The sequence below is a fragment of the Lissotriton vulgaris genome, chromosome 1_1, assembly GCF_964263255.1.
Source record: "Lissotriton vulgaris chromosome 1_1, aLisVul1.2, whole genome shotgun sequence".
Taxonomy (NCBI): domain Eukaryota; kingdom Metazoa; phylum Chordata; class Amphibia; order Caudata; family Salamandridae; genus Lissotriton; species Lissotriton vulgaris.
Window position 1 is genome coordinate 420,500,896 of NC_141685.1, and position 19,193 is coordinate 420,520,088.

Consider the following 19,193-nt stretch of genomic DNA (forward strand, 5'->3'; position numbering starts at 1 on the left):
ATCAGTTGGGTGTTGTCAGCATATGTGACGATTCGGATGCCAAAGGGCTCAACTATTTTGGCCAGGGGGCTCATATAAATATTAAAAAGAAAGGGGCTGAGGGATGAGCTCTGTGGCACCCCACATTTCAAGGGCATGCTTTTAGAGGTGCAGTTTTCCTCGAATAACTTACTTCCCTATAAACCTCACAACCAAGACCTAAAACTAATTACACTATTTGCATATTTAATTTTCAATTAATTAATCAATATTAATTAAGAAAGCACTATTAAGTAATTATATATAAATTACTTCCCACCTTTTACCCCTATAAACCGCACCTAAAATGAATTACACAATTTCCATGATTAATATACAATCAATTGATAATATAAATTAACAACTAATTATTAATTCATTAAAAATATATTAGTTCCCACCTGTACCCCTATAATTCCCACAACCCGTACCTAAATAAAATGTATTACACAATTACCATATTTAATTATCAATTAATTAATGCATATTAATTAACAGCCAATTAATTATTAATTACAACTAAATTAATTTCCAGAAATAACGTTATAAAAAGTTAATTAAATAAATATGAATACATAAAAATAATCATTAAGTTATTATAATTAAATTACTTCCTACCCTATTCCCCTGTAAACCCACAACCCGCTACTGACCTAAAAAATACAAAATTTAATTAAAGTAAAATTGCTACTTACTAAAAATTTAACACATGTATTTAAAAACATAAATAATACTTATACAAAAATACATACATTACATACATTTAAAATATAAACTAAAATACATACCTCTAATAAAAAAATCGATATTTTGAACAACTATATTTTTGCAAACTATATTATTGACTTCTATGTTTTAAAAACGATATTTCTTAACTTAAATTTGATATTCTTAACCACGATATTCTTGCTGTTGATATTTCTGTGTCAAGATATTTCCAACTTGATATTTGTGCATGTCGACATTTCCAACTCGATATTCTGTCTGAATACCCTCTACCACAGAGAACAAAGGATTTTGTATTTTAAAAAGAGGGGCCCAGATCCCAGACTTTTGGATCACTTCTGGGAATCAACAGGAACCTTTGCCAAGGAGAAGAACTGGAGAAACTGAGGGGGAATACTGCCCTTGTGCTGTTTGCTGTCTGGGGTTGGCCTGCAGTGGCTACTTTCTGCCAAGGAAAGGGAAAAGGACTTTGCTGTGTGCTATGTCCCCTGCTGGAGGAAGATCTCCAAGGGCTTGGAATAGAATTTGCCTCATGTTCTGCCATCTCGGAGACACAAAGACTTCACCCCCAGCTACCCTGAACGTCCTTGCTGGGATTTCTAACCTGGCAAGAGTACCCTGTAGCTGATCAGGGCCTCTGGAGGTTGTTGGGAACTGGAAAAGAGACTCAATGATGAGAAGCGTGTCGCATCAATACCTGTTTCCGATGCATCACCGAAGAAACCGATACAGCACCTGCACGCGGCTCAAAAATCAGAGCACACCACATCAAGTGCACTGATCTCCAAAGTCCGAGACCATCGCACCGATTCCGTCGCAAGCTCTGCTGTGCAGCTGCAAGAACCCACGCATCATCCCAGATCGTAGCATCGAATCGATGCGTCAAATCTGTTGGATCATTGTGGGCTGTAGTAAGAAACTGATGCATCACCTCCTGACACAGTAAGAAACCAACACATCAACTCCTCTCCGGTAAGGAACCGACGCATCACCTCCCCTGCGCAGCAGTAAGGAGCCGATGCATCACCTTCCCTGAAGCAAGGACCCAATGCATCATCTTCCTTGCATGTAAGGCACCGGCGCATCACCTTCCCTGCAACCCTTTTTGTTTGTGCACCCGACACACCCAAGCTACTTTGTGTGAAAAGTGTTGCATCTGCAATATGCTTTGAACTGAACTATTTATACCATTTGAAAGTCATATTTTTACTACTGCATTGTGTATTTTTTGTAATTTTGGTCTTGTTTGGTTCAGATAAAGATTACGTATTTTTCTAAACTAGTGTGGTCTCAATTTGTAGTGTTTTTATTGTAATTACTGTATGTGTTCACAAATGCTTTACATACTTCCTCTGAGATAAGCCTTTCTGCTCGTGCAAAGCTACCAAGGGAGTGAGCAGGGGTTATTTTTGAAGTGTATCCCCCTTACCCTGACTAGGAACAAGGGTCCCTACTTGGACAAAGGTGCAAACACTTGCCAACTAGAGACCCCCATTTCTAACAAGGTAGTTCTAGACTGGAGTAAATCCAAAGTTTGAGTTGACAGTGATGGAGGGCAGGGCCAACTGAAAATGTACTTTGTATGGAATGCATCAGCATCAAAGACTCCTTGCATCGGTTACGATACACGCTGTCGGGTCGGTGCATCGGAGCCAAGCTTCGCAGTCAGTGTCGAAGGGTCAGTGCTGCATTGGAGTCAAGAATCTCAGCAGCTTCTTTGGATCAGTGCTGTGTCGTAATCCAACCTCACAGTTGAGACCTGCATCATTGTCTGATTGGCACTGCATCATCGAAGGCAACTGTGCCAGTTCCGATCAGCGCAAAGGGTTCACTGTGGCGATTTTTGCAGAAAACAGCTGCAGAACCCACTTGTCAGGTCCAGGACTGAAAGGGGCTGCTCAGGCAAGGGTTGGACTCGCTGATGGCAGAGTCTAGCAGCACCAGCAGAGTATGCAAGAAGTCTTTTGTGACCGTGAGACTTCAGAGAACAGGAGGCAAGCCAACAAGCCCTTAGAGAAACGTGGTTTCAAGAATCTAGAGGGCAGGTCTGGTCCCTCTCGCTCCCAGGTAAGAAGCAACTTGTCACCAATACAGAGCAGGTTGCAAAGTGGCAGTCCTTCCAAAAGCTCAGCAGCTCTTTCTCCAGGCAGAATGTCCTTGGTTCCATCAAAGTTCTGATTTTGGGATGTCAGGGGTCCTGCACTTATACCCAAATGTGTATTTGAAGTGGGAGGGGCATCAAATAGGCCTTTGAAGATCACAAGGTCCCTGTCTTTCCTATTCAGGCTCCAAACTCACTACAGGGGTGTAAGCAGCTCTTTGTGTGGGAATAGGCACCACCCTATTTAGGTGCAAGGGTCAGCTCCTCCCTTCCAATTTACCTCTGGAAGACCCATCAACCTGGTGATGGACCATCAGGGTGCAAATGCCACACCCCTTCTCCCTTTGTGTGACTGTGTAGAGGGCACAAAGCCCAGCTGTCACGAAACCTAGGGATGTATTCGGAGACAGGCGGAGGTACTGAATGATGAAAATAAGAAAATGCCAGCTTTCTATAAGTAAAGAACAAAACAAATGCCAGTACTGAGCTCAACTCCCAGCAATCCTTTTCAATAGACTTTATGAATAAAACATAACAGTCCGTTTTTTGAATTGCACCATCCAATGGTTTATTCCACTTTTTTTGCATTCATAAATTTTGCAAAAAACGTAATTTTTTGTTCATAGAAATCCATAGAAACAATGGTGCCTTATCCCTGGATGAATATCTTGAAATATCCAGTGAGGCCTGAGAAGGCTTTGACTTTTGTCTATGCCTGGGGGGTTCCCAAGCCACAATGGTGTTAATTTTGTGCTGCAAAAGCTGCACCTTGCTGCCTCCTACTTGGTGTCCCAAGTACACCACATAACCCTTCCCTATCTGGCACTTACTGGCCTTGATAGTCAAGCGTGCACTCTACAGATCCTGAAGCGCTCCCTGGAAGTGTCTGAAGTGGTCCTCTCAACTAGAGCTGAAGACCACAATGTAGTCAAGGTATCTAGCACTGAAGTTCTCCAACCCTGCCAGGACCTGATTGACCAGCCTCTGGAAGGTGGCCGGGACATTCTTAAACCCAAAAGGCATGACCCTGAACTGGAAGTGCCCTTCTTGTGGTGAATTTACTGACCTCTATTTGCCCCCCTGGTCAAGGCAATCCGCCAGTACTCAGACGTTAAGTCAAAAATGCTGAGGTACTTTGCAGCTCCAAGCCGATCTACGAGCTCATTGGCACTGGGATGGAGTGTGCATCAGTCCGGGTGACTGCATTGAGCCCATGGTGTCACACCCGGAGGGGCAACTTTGGTAACCCACAACACCGGGCTGGACCATGGGCTGCTTAAGGGCTCACGAACCACTAATGCCAGCATCTTGGAGACCTCCTTCTTAATGCTGGCTCTTACCTTATCAAACATCCCATAAAGTTTGTTCTTCACTGGTGTGCTGTATCCAGAATCAATGTCATGGGTATACCATGCAGTGAGTCCCGGGATAAAGGGAAACAAAGAGGCAAACTCCCCCAGCAACTAGCAGCAGTCTCTCTTATGATCTAGTGTCAGTGTAGGTTAGAGGCCTACACCCTCTACTGACCCATCCTGCTCCTTAGAAGATAAAAGGTCGGGGAGAGGTTCACTCTTCTCTTTCACCCCATCATCAGTATCTAGAAACATGGTAAGCTCAGATCTCTCAAAGTGGGGCCTGAGGCGGTTCACAAGCAAGACCCTTAAAGGGTTCCTAGGAGATTTGAGGTCCACTAAATAGGTGACATCACTCTTGGACTTCTTCACCTCATAAGGCCTAGGCCAATGGTCTTGCAGAGCCCCGGGGCTCCACTGCATCCATTACCTACAATTTTAGACCAGGTTTAAACTCAACCAGTATAGTATTCTGCTTCTACCATCATTTCTTGACCTCCTGGCTAGCTTCCACAATCTCCTGTGCTAGCTTCCAGGACTGGGTCGTCTGGTTGCGGAATGCTAGCATGTAGCTAATTACATCCTTGGGTAGCTTCTTGGGATCCTGCTCCCAACCTTTCTTAATCAAACTGAAAGGTCCTCTCACACAATAGTCCATATAGAAGTTCAAAAGGGCAAAAGCCAATTCCCTTCTGTGGACCCTCTTTATAGGCGAACAAAAGGCATGGCAGTAGGATGTCCCGCTTACGTCTCATGGGTTCAGGTAGACCTCTAATCATGCCTTGAAGGGTACATTGATCTTTCAACCAGCCCATTGGTTTGGGGGTGGTAAGGAGTGGTAAACTGATAGGTCACTCCACACTCCATCCACATGGTCTTCATGTAGTTGGACATAAGGTTGGTACCCTGGTTAGATACCAGCTCCTTGGGGAACCCTAAATGGGTAAAGACCCCCATCAATTCCCTGGCCAGGACGGGTGCACCACCCCTGTCCTCAGAGGGATAGCTTCTGGGTACCGAGTGGCACGGTTCAACAAGATCAGAATTAATCTGTTGCCCCTGGCTGTCTTGGGATCCAGAGGCATCACAATATTGATACCAACCCACTCAAAAGGATTGCTAACAAAAGGAAAACATCACAGGGTGGCTTTGCACCTCCCCCTGACTTGCCACTCACCAGGCAGGCATTAAGGGACTTACAGAACGCATCGCAGGCTTTCCTCATTTGAGGCCAAAAAAGTGGGTGACAAGGCTGTCAAATGTGTTGTCTTGCCCCTAATGACCTTCCAGTGGCATACCATGAGCCAGGCCCAGTAGGAAGATCCTAAAGCGCTGGATACCACCAATACACGAGTTGCAACCTAGTCTCATAATATAGACCATTACCCAGTAGATTAGGGGACTTATCTACAAACCCCTTGCACCGCCCGTGTGTTACTTTTAACATGGGAAAAGTAATATACGGTTGGCACATGGGGCTTGTAAATAAGCCCCTAGGTGTTGCCTTTATGTGTCACTACCTGCCTGTGCCTTAGTCTGCCGCTGCAGACCCACAAGAGTAATGCATTTCGTCAGCTCCTGCAGAACTCTTCCTTGGAGGGACCCTCTTCCTGCTGCCATTTGGTTAACTCAAGCAGCTCCTCAGTTCAGACACATCTTCCCCTTTAGGTACCAAGGTGTCCCCCTCAGGTTCTGCCTCATCCAAGACCATGGGAATTTCAGGAGCGGGTTTCCCACACAAACCACCCTTCCTCTTGTTGGCAGGTACCTGGGCCATTCTTCCAATCTCCAGGTCATTTTGACCACCCTCACGAGCTGCCATGGACTGAGTGGTCAGGCACACCCACTCGGGCAGCCCCATCTTCTCCAAGTTTGGCCTGCGCTCCACTTCCTCCCAGAAAGTGTGCTCCAGGTTGTTACCCAGCAGACAATCTGCGGGCATCAACAGACTCCCAGCTATCTTTAGCAGACATGAGCCCCTCCCACTCAAAGGAAACCAGCAGTGGTAGCCAGCACAGGTAAGGGTAGTGGAGCGGGGCTAGCAGGAGAGGGCAAGTCAACAGACAATGGAATAGGTAAGATAATATAAATAAATACAACCTCTACCATTGTCTGTCGACTTACCCCCACCCTGCTCCACCTCTTCTAACATGCTTAACTGCAATGGCTGCAACAGGGAACCAGAGTCATAGCTCACGGTTGTCAGCAGCAACACCTTAGTGGAATGCTTTAGGGACTATCCGCTCTGCAGACACTAGATGACACATGACAGTTGTCATACTGTCTCCTGTGTCTCTCAACCTCCTCCCTCTGCCCATTTAAGGAAACCCTCTGACTGGACTTCCCAGTATTGTCAGGTATGTGGATTCTCTGTACCATCGCTCCATCTCTCAATCACCCAGGGGCACTAGGGTTAATTCTACACTCCCCCAAAACTACCTGGGGCAATCTCCTCACCAAGCAGCACTACACTAACAAATAGAACCAGTGGCAGCTGTGCAACTTTTTTTAGTGTCCTTCTTGTTATTACTCATAGCACTTCATGGGAGCCTTCCCTGCAGGCCTACTGATCGAGAATATTTTTTTCTTTTCATTAGGGGATGGGAAACCTGACCCTCAGAACTAGTTTGGTGCCCTTTAGAGAACTCCTTGCTATTTTTGTCCCCCGCCCTCCTTCTGGTGTGGACCCTGTCCACCTTTGTGGTGATCCCCCTCAGTTACCTTCCAGGGGACCCTGGTACTGACCCAGCGGCCTGCCTACTTAGCAAGCTCCCTGGTGGTCAGTGGACTTACTGTCAAGAAGGTGTTGACGCAGATCTAGAAAGCAAAGACTGAACAAATGCTCTATTGCACACAAATTATACAGCCCCTGATCATCTTTTACCACACTGCCCTTCACCCAACCATCCAGTGCCTTGCAAAAATAATCCACACCATACACCCAGGCCTGTTGGGAAATATTCTAACTATCCCTGAATGTCTGTCTAAATGTATCTGGGGTCAGGCCAAACCTTCTGATTAGGGCCTCCTTCATGGGGGGATACCTCATCCTGTCACTCCCTTTCAGGGTCAGTAGAGTGTCCCTCCCCCCACTAGGGGTATGTCTCTAAATACTAGTCCCAAAAATCTGCCACAGTAACTTTGTGTATTTAGAGTGCAATTTCATAGGACTCAATCCATCTATGTCAACTCCCACCACAATTTCAGACACCAAACCCTTAGATATGTGGCCCCTCCTGTCTTATGCCACTGAGAGAATGCTGCCACTATCACTGCTGGACTCCACCTGCCCTGCTTTGATGTCCAGCTTTCTCAGGCTCAATTCCTGAGCCAACATCTTATTTTTCCCTTAAATACCCAATCTCTTTTGGCCCTCCTCCATCTCCATGGCAAATCTCGTGTTGTTTTCACCATCTCCAAGGCTAACCTTTTCTCCTCTAAAGCTTTCTTCAACTTGAGTTTAGCCTGTTCTAATATAAACTTTTTCTCCTCCCTCCTGTCCTCCAGCTCCTCTGGGGCAGGCCTTTAGATGGAACACTGCTCCATGTTCTGGAAGGGGCCCCCATTCCTTGAATAAAATGTCCCTCTTCATCCACAGACACCAGCCGAAGGCCTCTTCTCAGACCCTGGTCTAAATTATCCTCCTCATCCAGCTCTTCCTCACCCTCCTTGGGGTTCCATCTAAAATGGCAAGGGCTTTAGGCCAGGTTTTCAGTACCATTTGCAGTTCCACCTTCCTGGTGATGCTCTCTACAGGAAGCCCAAACTCCTTATAGAAATCCTTGAGCTGGGCCATAGTGTAACCCTTAATTTTGGCCAGATCAAAGTCCATTCCCTCAGCTGCAGATGCACGCCCACCAATTATTGATATGATTTTAGTAAAAATCAAAAACGCGAATCGGGGAGAACGGAACAATGTAAAATGCCAATTGAAGAGAGTAGGAAAACAAGGTAAATGGGGAACAGACAATTGAGTGTAATTGGGCTAGATGTGGGTAGTAGTGTACACCAAATTTCTATAAGGCAAAGTGCAAACATAAGTCATATCCTCAACCCTGATCACCAATCTTAAAAATGTAGGTTTTTGGTTGGCAGAGTTTTGACCCTGTCCAAGCAGGAGCCACAAATCTAGTCAAGGGAAAGTTAGATACGTTAGACCTGGTATCATTGGCGTGGGTCCCACTTCCTCTTTTTTCTCCCTCTCTGGATTTAGATGCTCTGGGCGGCGTGCCACTGCTAATCAGTGCCACAGCGCGAATGCTCCCTGTGTAAGGATGACTATATGAATTAGGATAACCATAATGCCTAGATCTGTGTAGCATGTTCTAATAGTCAGTTACCCTCCCTTTCACTGTCGCTACTGTGAAACAAACCATTCTCATAGGCCAGAATGGGCCGGTTGTGGATTACCTTCTATCATCCTATCTAACCCCAGGAACCTGATGGGAACTTCGAGTTTGTTATGTTTATGTTCGGTACATTGAGAGACACCTTTTAGTAAGGACAGTTTATATATCCCATGTTTGGAAATGCCTCTTCTGAAAACGCAGTAGTTTCTTGCCTAAGCGTTACTGTAGGCTTGGCGAGTATATTTATTGGCCATCTGGTTTTGGAGCGCAGGGCATGCTGGGTCAGACCTGGCTGGAGGAAGAGATCGGTTTTCAGGGTATGGGGAGGGGTGATTCTTTGATCCACTCAGGGCTGTGCCTGGCAAGGTGAATGATGGCTCCACCTCCCACTGGGTGTCAGATAGCAGACCCCTTCATTCCGAAAGGGCAGGATGTCACCTCGTCAACCAAGTGCTCCCCGACTCCACTGAACTGGTTCTGACGGGCCCAAGTGATTTGTGACTCTAGAGAACAAAGACTTTTTAGGTATAAAACGCTGTAATGGAACTTTGTCCAAGGGTGTTCCTTCTGGATGTCAAGACGAAACTCTGTCTGAGCGAACAGAGGAAAGGACTTTGAAACTTTCACCAAGCTTGCCGAAGAAACTACCCGAGGGCCTGAATCGAGAGAGCCTCCTGCAGAAGTCTCAGGGACATTAGACTTCAGCCCGTCAGCCGTCGGAATTCCTGTGCGAGGAATTCTGCTTGCAAGTGAGGCCTCCGGAGCCTCTAGTTCTACTGTGAGGACTGCGGACTGAACCTTTGAAACTTTCGCTGAATATGTGCGGACCACTGCAGCTAAGAGAGAGCTGCCACTGATGAGAGTCCGCCTGAACCTGAACCCCTGGAAACTGTTGCTGAATCGATGTGGGCCGCTGCAGCTAAGAGAGAGCTGATGACAATGAGTGCCCGCACCCTTCCCAACATTGTATCACCGTGATTTGTCCTGTGGGCAGCCGCAGCTAAGAGAGAGCTGCCGCTGCTGAGGGCCCGCACCTTGCCCAACTTTGCATCACCCTTCGTCCTGTGGGCCGCTGCAGCTAAGAGAGAGCTGCTGCGTGCCCACACCTTTGCCAACTTTGCAACACCCTTCGTCCCGTGGGCCGCCACAGCTAAGAGAGCTGCTGCCGCTAAGTACCCGCACCTTTGCTAACTTTGCCTCATCGTTATTTGTCTCATGGGCCATCACAGCTAGGGGAGAGCTGCTGCCGCTGAGTGCCTGCACTTTTATTCCTTTGTGCCATTGCGTATTGTCCCGTGGGCACCCGCAGCTAAGAGAGAGCTGCTGCCTCGAAGTGCCCGCAGCTTGTTCCCCATTTTTTGAGGATTCTCGCTATCGTCTTGTGGGCCACCACAGATAAGAGAGAGCTGCTGCAGCTGTGAGCGCACCACGGACCTGCAAGCCGAGGGTCATCGCCACCACCAGCATGGGCCGCCGCAGCCGCGTGCTGCTGCCGTTAAGAGCACGCCTGTTCCAGAGTGCCCGAATCATTGTGGGTGTGCGCTGTAGACCTCTGCAGCCAAGACTTGTGGTTGCTGGGAGTCCGGGTCCGCCTGTCACCGTCTCCGCTTCTTCAAGAAGCTGTGTGCTGTGTCCCCTTTCAACAGCAGGCTGGTGCCCCGGCCTTGAAATCAGTCATTTCCACATTCTGGGGAAAACGTTATTGCCTTTTTAAGTCCCTACCATTTTGCGTGCATTTTAGCTTGTTGAAACGCTTTGATAGTTTTGAGTTAAACTGTTGGATAAAGATACTATTTTTCTATACTTACCTGAGTTGTGTCCTTTTGTGGTGTCATTACTGCCTTGTTGTACATGGTCATATATGCTTCACACACTGCCTCTGAGTTAGGCCTAAGTGCTCCTGCTACGTTACCACAGGGTGGAGCAGGGGTTTTTGAAGGGGGTAGCCCACTTGCCTTGACTTAGGAAGAAGGGTCCTTATTTGCACATTGGCGCCAGCCATTGCCAACTAGAGACCCCCATTTCTAACATTGGCGGTCTGCTGTGAGGATCAGGACTTGCATTTATGGTCCACGTACAATAACTGGTAGACACCACTGGTGAGTGTAGACCAAAGCGCAGCCATGCTTTTTTTTATTGTTTGGTTGGTTGTCCTAGGAATGAATTGTTGAATGCAGCCATGAGTACTGCTAATATAGGAAGGCCAACCTCCAAAGTATACTGCCAAACAGCTGAAGTCATTTTGTAAGCAATTCGCCATCCCCGTGATACGTCTCTCTAGGAAAGAGGAGAACCAGAAGGCGCTGAAGGCCTGGTGGGAATCTAGAGAGTCCGCTGGAGATGAGGAAGGGAATGGTGAAGGGAAGCAGGATGATGTAGTAGAGGGGGGAGATAGAAAACCCCCCAATCCAGGTAATAGTGTATCCCAAATGAGCCTGACCCCAGAAGAGCTGGAGGACAGGGAGAGAGATAGGAGGCATAGAGTGGAGATGGCCAAATTGGAAGGTCAGAAGGACCTTGAGAGTAAGAAGTTAGACATTGAGAAGAACGGATTGTCAATTGAACTTGAGAAAATTAAGATGGAGAATGAGAGAATGTTGAGGGAGATAGAGATCAGGGCGAGGAGTGTCCCGGTCTCCCCCTCTGATAGCAGCATACCTTCAGTAACTCCTGAGAGTAGAGTTTATATTCCTAAAGATGTCATTAAGGATGTCACAAGAGTGAAGATATTGGGCAATGGTTTGCTACATATGAGATAGCAATGGTGTCCCACCTGGTCCCTGAGAAGGATCGGGGATCGGGTTTATGGGTACGCTTTGTGAGTGATGGTAGGGATACCCTGTTGGACCTGCTTGAGGAGAGCAGGATGTGTATGCCCATATCAAGGCTTTGATGACCCATTATGGTTTGTCCCCAGAAATGTACAGGCAGAGGTTTAGAACCTGTAAGAAGTTAGAGGGTATCACATGGGTTGAATATGTGTCCTATTTCTGTAGAGCGATGGATCGCTGGCTAAAGGTTGCAAAGTGGAAACTTTTGAGCAATTATAATTTTTGTTTGCGTGGGAGCATTTTTCTAGTAACTGTTTCCAGAGCTACGCCAGCACCTGATTGATAGCAAGCTGATGAACCCTAGGAAGCTTGCTGAGGAGGCGGATCGCTGGGTGAGCACCCGAGTCAGCAAAGGTTTTGTGGGAGACTTTGCCAGAGGTGGGCATGGTCCACAGCAGAGACGTGGGGGGGGGGAATGGTAAGCCGAGGGAGTTCCAGAGAGGGCCACAGAGTAATTCCCCAGGGAACCAACAGTGGTGTCCCAGAAGAAGGCATTGTCCCCGACAGGTAGGCCTGTTCAGAGGGGGCCACTCACTGTTTCAAGTGTGGTCAAGTGGGCTACCGGTATCATGATCTCCAGTGTCCCCAGAGGGAGCCCAATGCATCCCCGCGGGCACCACCCTAAGCACAATCTTGCCAGATTGCCACTGTAGCCTTCGGGGGAGGAGATGGAGGTCCAAAGTGGGTGGGATCCTGTAGAGTTAACCCGTGTCTCGCTAGGAGACTTTGAGGATGCCCCTAACCCCACACTGCCTAATAACACTAAGAAGTACCGGCAGTGGGTGCCCATCAATGGCCATAGGATGGAGGCCCTCAGGGACACCGGAGCTAGTGTGACTGCTGCTAGCCCCAGGTTGGTGTCCAAAGAGCAGGTTGTCCCCCATGCAATCTGCCTGTAGTGTCAGCAGACAACTCGGAGAGCCAGTGTGAGGTGGCTCAGGTTCCCTTCGAGTAGGGGGGGGAGGGTCTCAGGAACTCTTCAAGTGGCTGTGAGGCCTGCCATGCCTGTAGACTGTCTGTTGGGCAATGATGTAGAGAACTCCCCGTGGGCTACGGTGGAGAGAAAGTCTAATTTGGAGATGCTGGGCCTGCCTGAGGGGGCGTGTGCGACCAATTGGTCCATGACATCTCAGAAGGGGTTCAGGAGGGCATGGAGCTTATATTATGGCCCTGGCCCTGGCCTTAAAGAGAAGGGGTAGGGGCGTGGGAAAACAGTTCTGACGGTCCCAGAGGGAGCAGACCCTGAGGGGCATGCCCTGGAACCTACAGGGGAACAAGTGGCTGAACTCGGGGACCTACCAGAGCTGACCCATTGGCAGCAGGAAGGGGGGCCCTCCAGGGAGGAATTTTGCAAGCAAAAAAAAACCTGCCCTTCTCTTGAGGGCGTGCGGCAACAGGCCGCAGGTGATCAGACAGGTTCACATTGGATCTATTGGGAAAATTATCTCCTTTACAGTGAGCCTAAGGTTGCTGAACCTGGGTCAGCCCGTGTGCTGGTGGTACCCCAGCTCTTCAGGACCTTCCTATTGGGGTTGGCTCATGATGTGCCATTGGCCAGACATCTGGGGCAGACCAAGACCTTTGAGAGGCTGGTCACCCACTTCTATTGGTCCCAGATGCGCAGGAGCTCCAATGCTCACTGCAGAAAGTGTGAGACTTGCCAGGCAAGTGGGAAGACTGGGGGGAGGGTTAAGGCCCCACTACAGCCCTTTCCCTTTGTGAGTACCCCATCAAGAGAGTGGGCATTGATATTGTGAGGCCTCTAGATCCCAAGACAGTCATGGGCAACAGGTTGATCCTGGTCTTGGTGGACCATGCCACCCGGTACCCTGAGGCCATCCCACTCAGGACAGTGTTGGCCCCCGTGGTGGGACAGGCACTGATGGGGATTTTCTCCCATGTGGGATTCCCCAGAGAGGTGGTGTCCGCAGGGAGAACTAATTTCATCTCCAAGTACATGAAGTCTCTATGGGAGGAGTGTGGGGTAATGTATAAGTTCACCACTCCTTACCACCCTCAGGGTAATGGGCTGGTTGGGAGATTCAACCAGACCCTGAAGGGCATGATTAGGGCGAGCCCATAATGCATAAGTGGGATGCCCTCTTGCCATGCCTGTTGTTTGCTTACCACGAGGTGCCACAGACGTCCTCAGGTTTCAGCCCCTTGGAGCTGCTCTATGGCCACCTGACACGAGGGCCTCTGAGTCTGGTCAAGGAAGGCTGAGAGTAATCTCCCAGGAAACCTCCCCAGTATATGTTCAGTTACATGCTGGCCTTCAGAAACCAGAATCGGCGTTTCAGGAAAAGTGCTGAAGCGAACCTGGAAGCCAGACAAGAAGAGATGAAATGCTGGCACGATCAGAATGCTACTCTGGTCGAGTTTCAGCCTGGACAAAAAGTTTGGGTCATGGCCCCAGTGGAGCCCTGTGTGCTCCAGGATGGGTGGACCAGCCCCTTTGAGGTGGTGGAGCGCAGGAGTCCTGTTACCTACATGGCGGACTTGCAGTCTCCCAGGAACCCCTTGCGGGCTAACCGCCAGAAGCCCCACTTTGAGAAGTCTGAAATGGGCATGCTTCTAGTCACAGATGCTGGGATGGAGGAGGAGAGTGAGCCCCTTCCTGACCTCCTGTGTGCAGGGGAGCAAGATGGGACAGTAGAGGGTGTGGTCCTCTCCACCACACTGACTCCTGAGCAACAGGGTGATTGGCGCCAACTGTTGAGACAATTCAGTGACTTGTGCTCCCTGGTGCCCAGTGTCACTGATTGGTGTGTCCATGACTTGGACACCAGGGACAGTCCTCCCATTAAGCACAAGGCTTACAGAGTGACTGACTGGGTAAGGGCCTACATTAAAGATGAGGTTACCAAAATGTTTGCTCTTGGGGTGATTGAGTCCTCTAGCAGCCCATGGTCCAGCCCAGTGATCCTGGTCCCGAAAGCTGCAGCGCCTGGTGCTACCCCAAAACTTTGGTTCTGCATGGACTATCGGGCCTCAATTCAGTCACGAAGACTGACGCGCACCCCATCCCCAAAGCAGATGAGCTCGTAGATAGGTTAGGGGCTTCCAAATACCTCAGCATATTTGATTTGATGTCTGGGTATTGGCAGATCGCATTGACCGAGGGAGCAAAGGAGAGGTCAACATTCTCCACACCCCGATGGGCACCACCAGTTCTGGGCACTGCCATTTGGAATGAAGAATGCCCCTGCCACCTTTCAGAGATTAGTCAACAGGGTGTTGTAGAGCTGGAAGACTTCAGTGCCGCCTAACTGGTGTGGGCCGCTGCAGCTAAGAGAGCTGCCGCTCTTGAGAGCCCGCCTGAATCTGTGTGGGTCACTGCAGCTCAGAGAGAGTTGCCGCCGCTGAGAGCCCGCCTGAATTGGAACCTTTGGAACCCTCACTGACTCTGTGTTGGCCGTTGCAGCTTAGAGAGAGCTGCCACCACTGAGTACCCGCACCCTTGCCAACGTGGTGTCACCGTGATCTGTCCTGTGGGCAGCCGCAGCTAAGAGATAGCTGCCAATCTGAGGGCCTGCACCTTGGCCAACTTTGCATCACCCTTCATCCTGCGGGCCACTGCAGCTAAGAGAGAGAGCTGCTACCACTGAGTGCCTGCACCTTGGCCAACTTTGCATCATCCTTCGTCCTGTGGGCCGCCGCAGCCAAGAAAGAGCTGCTGCTACTGAGTGCCTGCACCTTTGCCAACTTTGCATCACCCTTTGTCCCGTGGGCTGCCGCAGCTAAGAGAGAGAGCTGCTGCCGCTGAGTGCCCGCACCTTGGCCAACCTTGCATCACCCTTCGTGCTGTGGGCTGCCACAGCTAAGAGAGAGCTGCTGCCGCTGAGTGCCCTTATCTTTGCTAACTTTGCCCCATTGAGATTTGTCCCGCGGGCCGTCGCAGCTAAGGGAGAGCTGCTGCCGCTGAGTGTCCGCACTGTTGTCCCTTTGCGACATTGCGGATTGTCCCTTGGGCCACCGCAGCTAAGAGAGAGCTGCTGCCTCGGAGTGCCCACAGCTTGTTCACCATTGTCGAGGATTGTCGCTATCGTCTAATGGGTCGCCGCAGCTTAGAGAGATCTGCTGCCGCTGTGAGCCCACCACAGAGCTGCAAGACGAGAGTCATCGCCATCCCCAGCCCGGGCCGCCGCTGCCGTGTTCTGCTGTCGCTAAGAGCACACCTGTCCCCGAGTTCCCGAATCATTTTGGGTGGACTCTGCGGACCACTGCAGCCAAGACTTGTGGTCGCTGGGAGTCAGCCTATCACTATCTCCGCTTCTACGAGAAGCTGCGTGCTGTGTCCGCTTTCAACTGCAGGTACCTGGTGCGCTACGGGTCGCGTAGGCCCCAGCCTTGAACTCAGTAATTTCCACGTTCTAGTGAATACGGTATTGCCTTTTTGAGTCCCTACTAGTTTCCAGCATTGTAGCTTGTTGAAACACTTTGATAGTTTTGAGTTAAACTGTTGGTTAAAGATACTATTTTTCTATACTTACCTGAGTTGTGTCCTTTTCTGGTGTTGTTACTGCCTTGTTGTACATGATCATAAATGCTTCACACACTGCCTCTGAGATAACCACAAGGTTGAGCAGGGGTTGTCGAAGGGGGTAGCCTACTTTCCCTGACTTAGGAAGAAGGGTTCCTATTTGGACATTGGCACCAGCCATTGCCAACTAGAGACCCCCATTTCTAACAATACATAACCTAAATTAACCTGGGATATCCCTCTGGTAGCTTGACACAGAGATTAATTTAAGAGGCAAGGTGTAAAGCATTTGTGCAGCACATAAATTACAGTTACAATATATATATGAAAATACCACAAAATTACTCGACATCAGTTTAGAACAATGGAGAATATTTATCCGAGTAAAACAACACAAAAATGACAAAATTCCAATCAGTAGAGGTTGATTTATGAATTTTTAATCATGAAATCCCAAAACAGTGCTTAGAAATCTAGCTAAAAGGTTGTTTGTGGATGCGCTAGACTGGGGTTAATCCAAAGTTCAGGTGGGCCACGATGGAGGACAGGCAGGCTACAGGACCCAGCAGGTCCCACTGAAAAAGTACCTTGTATGTTGCGTGAATCAGAACTGACACAGGAATCCCTGTGTCAGCTCTGATTCACGCAATCAAGTTGATGCATTGGACTTGAGCATCGCAGTCGATGTCAAAGGGTAGGTGCTGCATCGGAGTCAGCCTTGCTGTGGTGTTTTGGGATCCGCGCTGCATCATCGTCAAACCTCGCCATCGAATCGTCACTGTGTTGGCAGTGAAGGACACTGCATTGATTCAGATCCACACAAAGGGGTCACTGCACCAATTTCTGCAGAAAACAGCAGCACAACCCACTTCTGAGGTTCAGGACTTGGAGGGGCCACCTCAGGCAAGGGATGGGACTCATAGATGTCAAAGTCCAGCAGCAACAGCAGAGTTGCAAGATGTCACATGTAACCCTGAGACTTCAGAGAGCAGGAGGCATGTGAACAAGCCTTTGAAAAACTGGGTTTCAAGGATGTAGAGAGCAGGTCCAAGCCCTCTCACTCCCAGGCAAGAAACAGCAGGCCAACACAGCAAGTAGCAAAGTGCCAGTCTCTCTTACAATACAGCAGCTCTTCTTCCATGCATTTGAATGTCTTTGGTTGTAGCAAAGATTTGAAGGTCTCAGGTGTCCATAATGTGTACCAAATGTGCATTTGAAGTGTGGGAGACGTCAAAGAGGTCTTTGAAGATCCCAAAGTCTCTGCCTTTCCTTCCCTGTCCCCACGCTCTGTGCGTGGGGACGTGAATAGCCCTATTCAGGTGCAAGTGCCATCTCCTCCCTCCCGATCTACCTCAGGTAGCCCCATCAGCCTGGTGATGGGCCATCAGTGTGCAAATGTCACACCTCTTCTCTCTTTGTGTGGCTGTCTAGAGGGAATGCACAAAGGCCAGCTGTCATCCAACCCAGATGTGTACTCAGAGAAAGGCAGAGGCACAGAATAGTTAAAGTAAGAAAATGCCAGCTTTCTAAATGTGCCATTTTCAGATTTGCAATTTAAAATTGTTTGTCCAGAGACACCAAACTCCAAATATTTAAATTACACTCAAAAGATGTTTTAAGACAATCCCAATCTAAACTATGGGAGAGCTAAGCCTGTGCAGTAGTGAAGAAAGTGAAGGTTTGGCCTGGCAAGTAGGTTAACCTGCCAGATTGAAATGGCAGTTGAAAACTGCGCTCACAGGTTCTGCAGTGGCAAGCCTGAGCCATGTTTAAAGGGCTACTGAGTGAGTGGCACAATCAGTGCTGCAGGCCCACTAGTAGCATTTAATTTACAGGCCATGGGCACATAAAGTGCACTCTACTGGGGACTTTATTAAATTTGCCAATTGTGGACAAGCCAATGTTACGATGTTTTGAGTACAGAGTATATGCATTTTAGCATTTGTTAGTAGTGGTAAAGTGGTAAAGTGCCCAGAGTCATAAAGTCAGCCAAAGTAAAGTCAGTAAAACAGGAGGTCATAAGGCAAAATAGTCCGGGGAAACTACCCCAAGGAAGCCAGGTCTAAGAAAATCCTATATTTTATGCTTGGTCACAGGAAAACCTGCAGATCAAAATTAATCCAAAGTAGTCATGAAGATAGAGTTCGTTTGAGTATAGGTTTTTATTGCAGAACGGTGTAGATCTGTATATCTGTTCAGAGTTTTATGAGAAATTTGCTTCATTTTCAAAATATGTTCGATAAGTTTGGAGAGTTTCATATTTTGTATACTTTGTCCAATAATTGACAAATGATCTGCAAATACAGATCTTTAGAGAATGTCAGGATCACATATTTTGAAATGAGTTAATGTTGTATCTGTGGACCCTGAAGGGATTTCTGTATCCAATTATTTGATCCACTGACCTTGACAGTGAAATAATGTTGAGGCTGCCATTAAGTGATGCTGCAGATGCATGGATATTTGCACACCTGTGTCATACACCAAAATGGCAGAGAAGACTTGGCAGGAGGAGAAGGATCACATAATGCTTGACAATGCTCTTAATTTGTTTTTTTTTAAAATGTCATCACATTTTCTGCGAATACAAGCATGGAACATTAGATCCCACACATGTGCACATGTCCAAGTGATCTCAGAAAGTCACATCCTAACAATAGTCACAGTCATAACCGAAGGGTGGTAGTGGTATCAAGATAGTGGTGCAGTCAAATAATAATGAGTGTAGACCCTGTGCTTGGCTATAGTTCATACTGAATTGCAGTTGTATTACTTTCTGTGTGTGCGTCCTTCCCCTGTAGAGCACACAAGAGCTACAGTGTAACCAGAGATATATGCAAGTGTCTTTTGAAAGTGAATGCCTAAAGAGGACATATCTGACAATTCTGTGAGCTTCCTGTAGTGTAAGGTTCCTGTTGTTCCTACAGCGGTGTTGTTGGAACTGGCACTTTCTGGTTGGCTGAAGTGATGCTCTATCCAGGCAAAACCTACCACTTCCATTAGGGGCAGATGAGAACACACACTGTATACCTGTGCTCACCTTTAGGTACCTTGGCACTGAGCAGTCAGGTTTATCAAAGAAGCAATGTGTGAAGCGTTGGGACTGCATTCATTCACAGTAAATGCACATAGCTTCACAAAATAAACTTCCCACGTGATGTATGTAAATAACGTTTCTATTCAACACACACAATAAACAGCACAATATGAGCATCAGGTATTTCTGAACATAAATAACACATAAATATTGCTAGCAGTACTAGCCCCAGCCATGTTGAGATAAAATCAATAATATGCACACATGTGAAAGATCACACTCTAACCCCCCCAGCA

General features: G+C 48.1%; 1 protein-coding gene across 1 annotated transcript in view; it reads right to left on the reverse strand.

Annotated features, from left to right (window-relative positions):
• Positions 1-19,193, reverse strand: part of C8B (complement C8 beta chain) — a 313,544-nt gene that overhangs the window by 279,050 nt on the left and 15,301 nt on the right. The gene's annotated exons all lie outside the window — the stretch shown is intronic.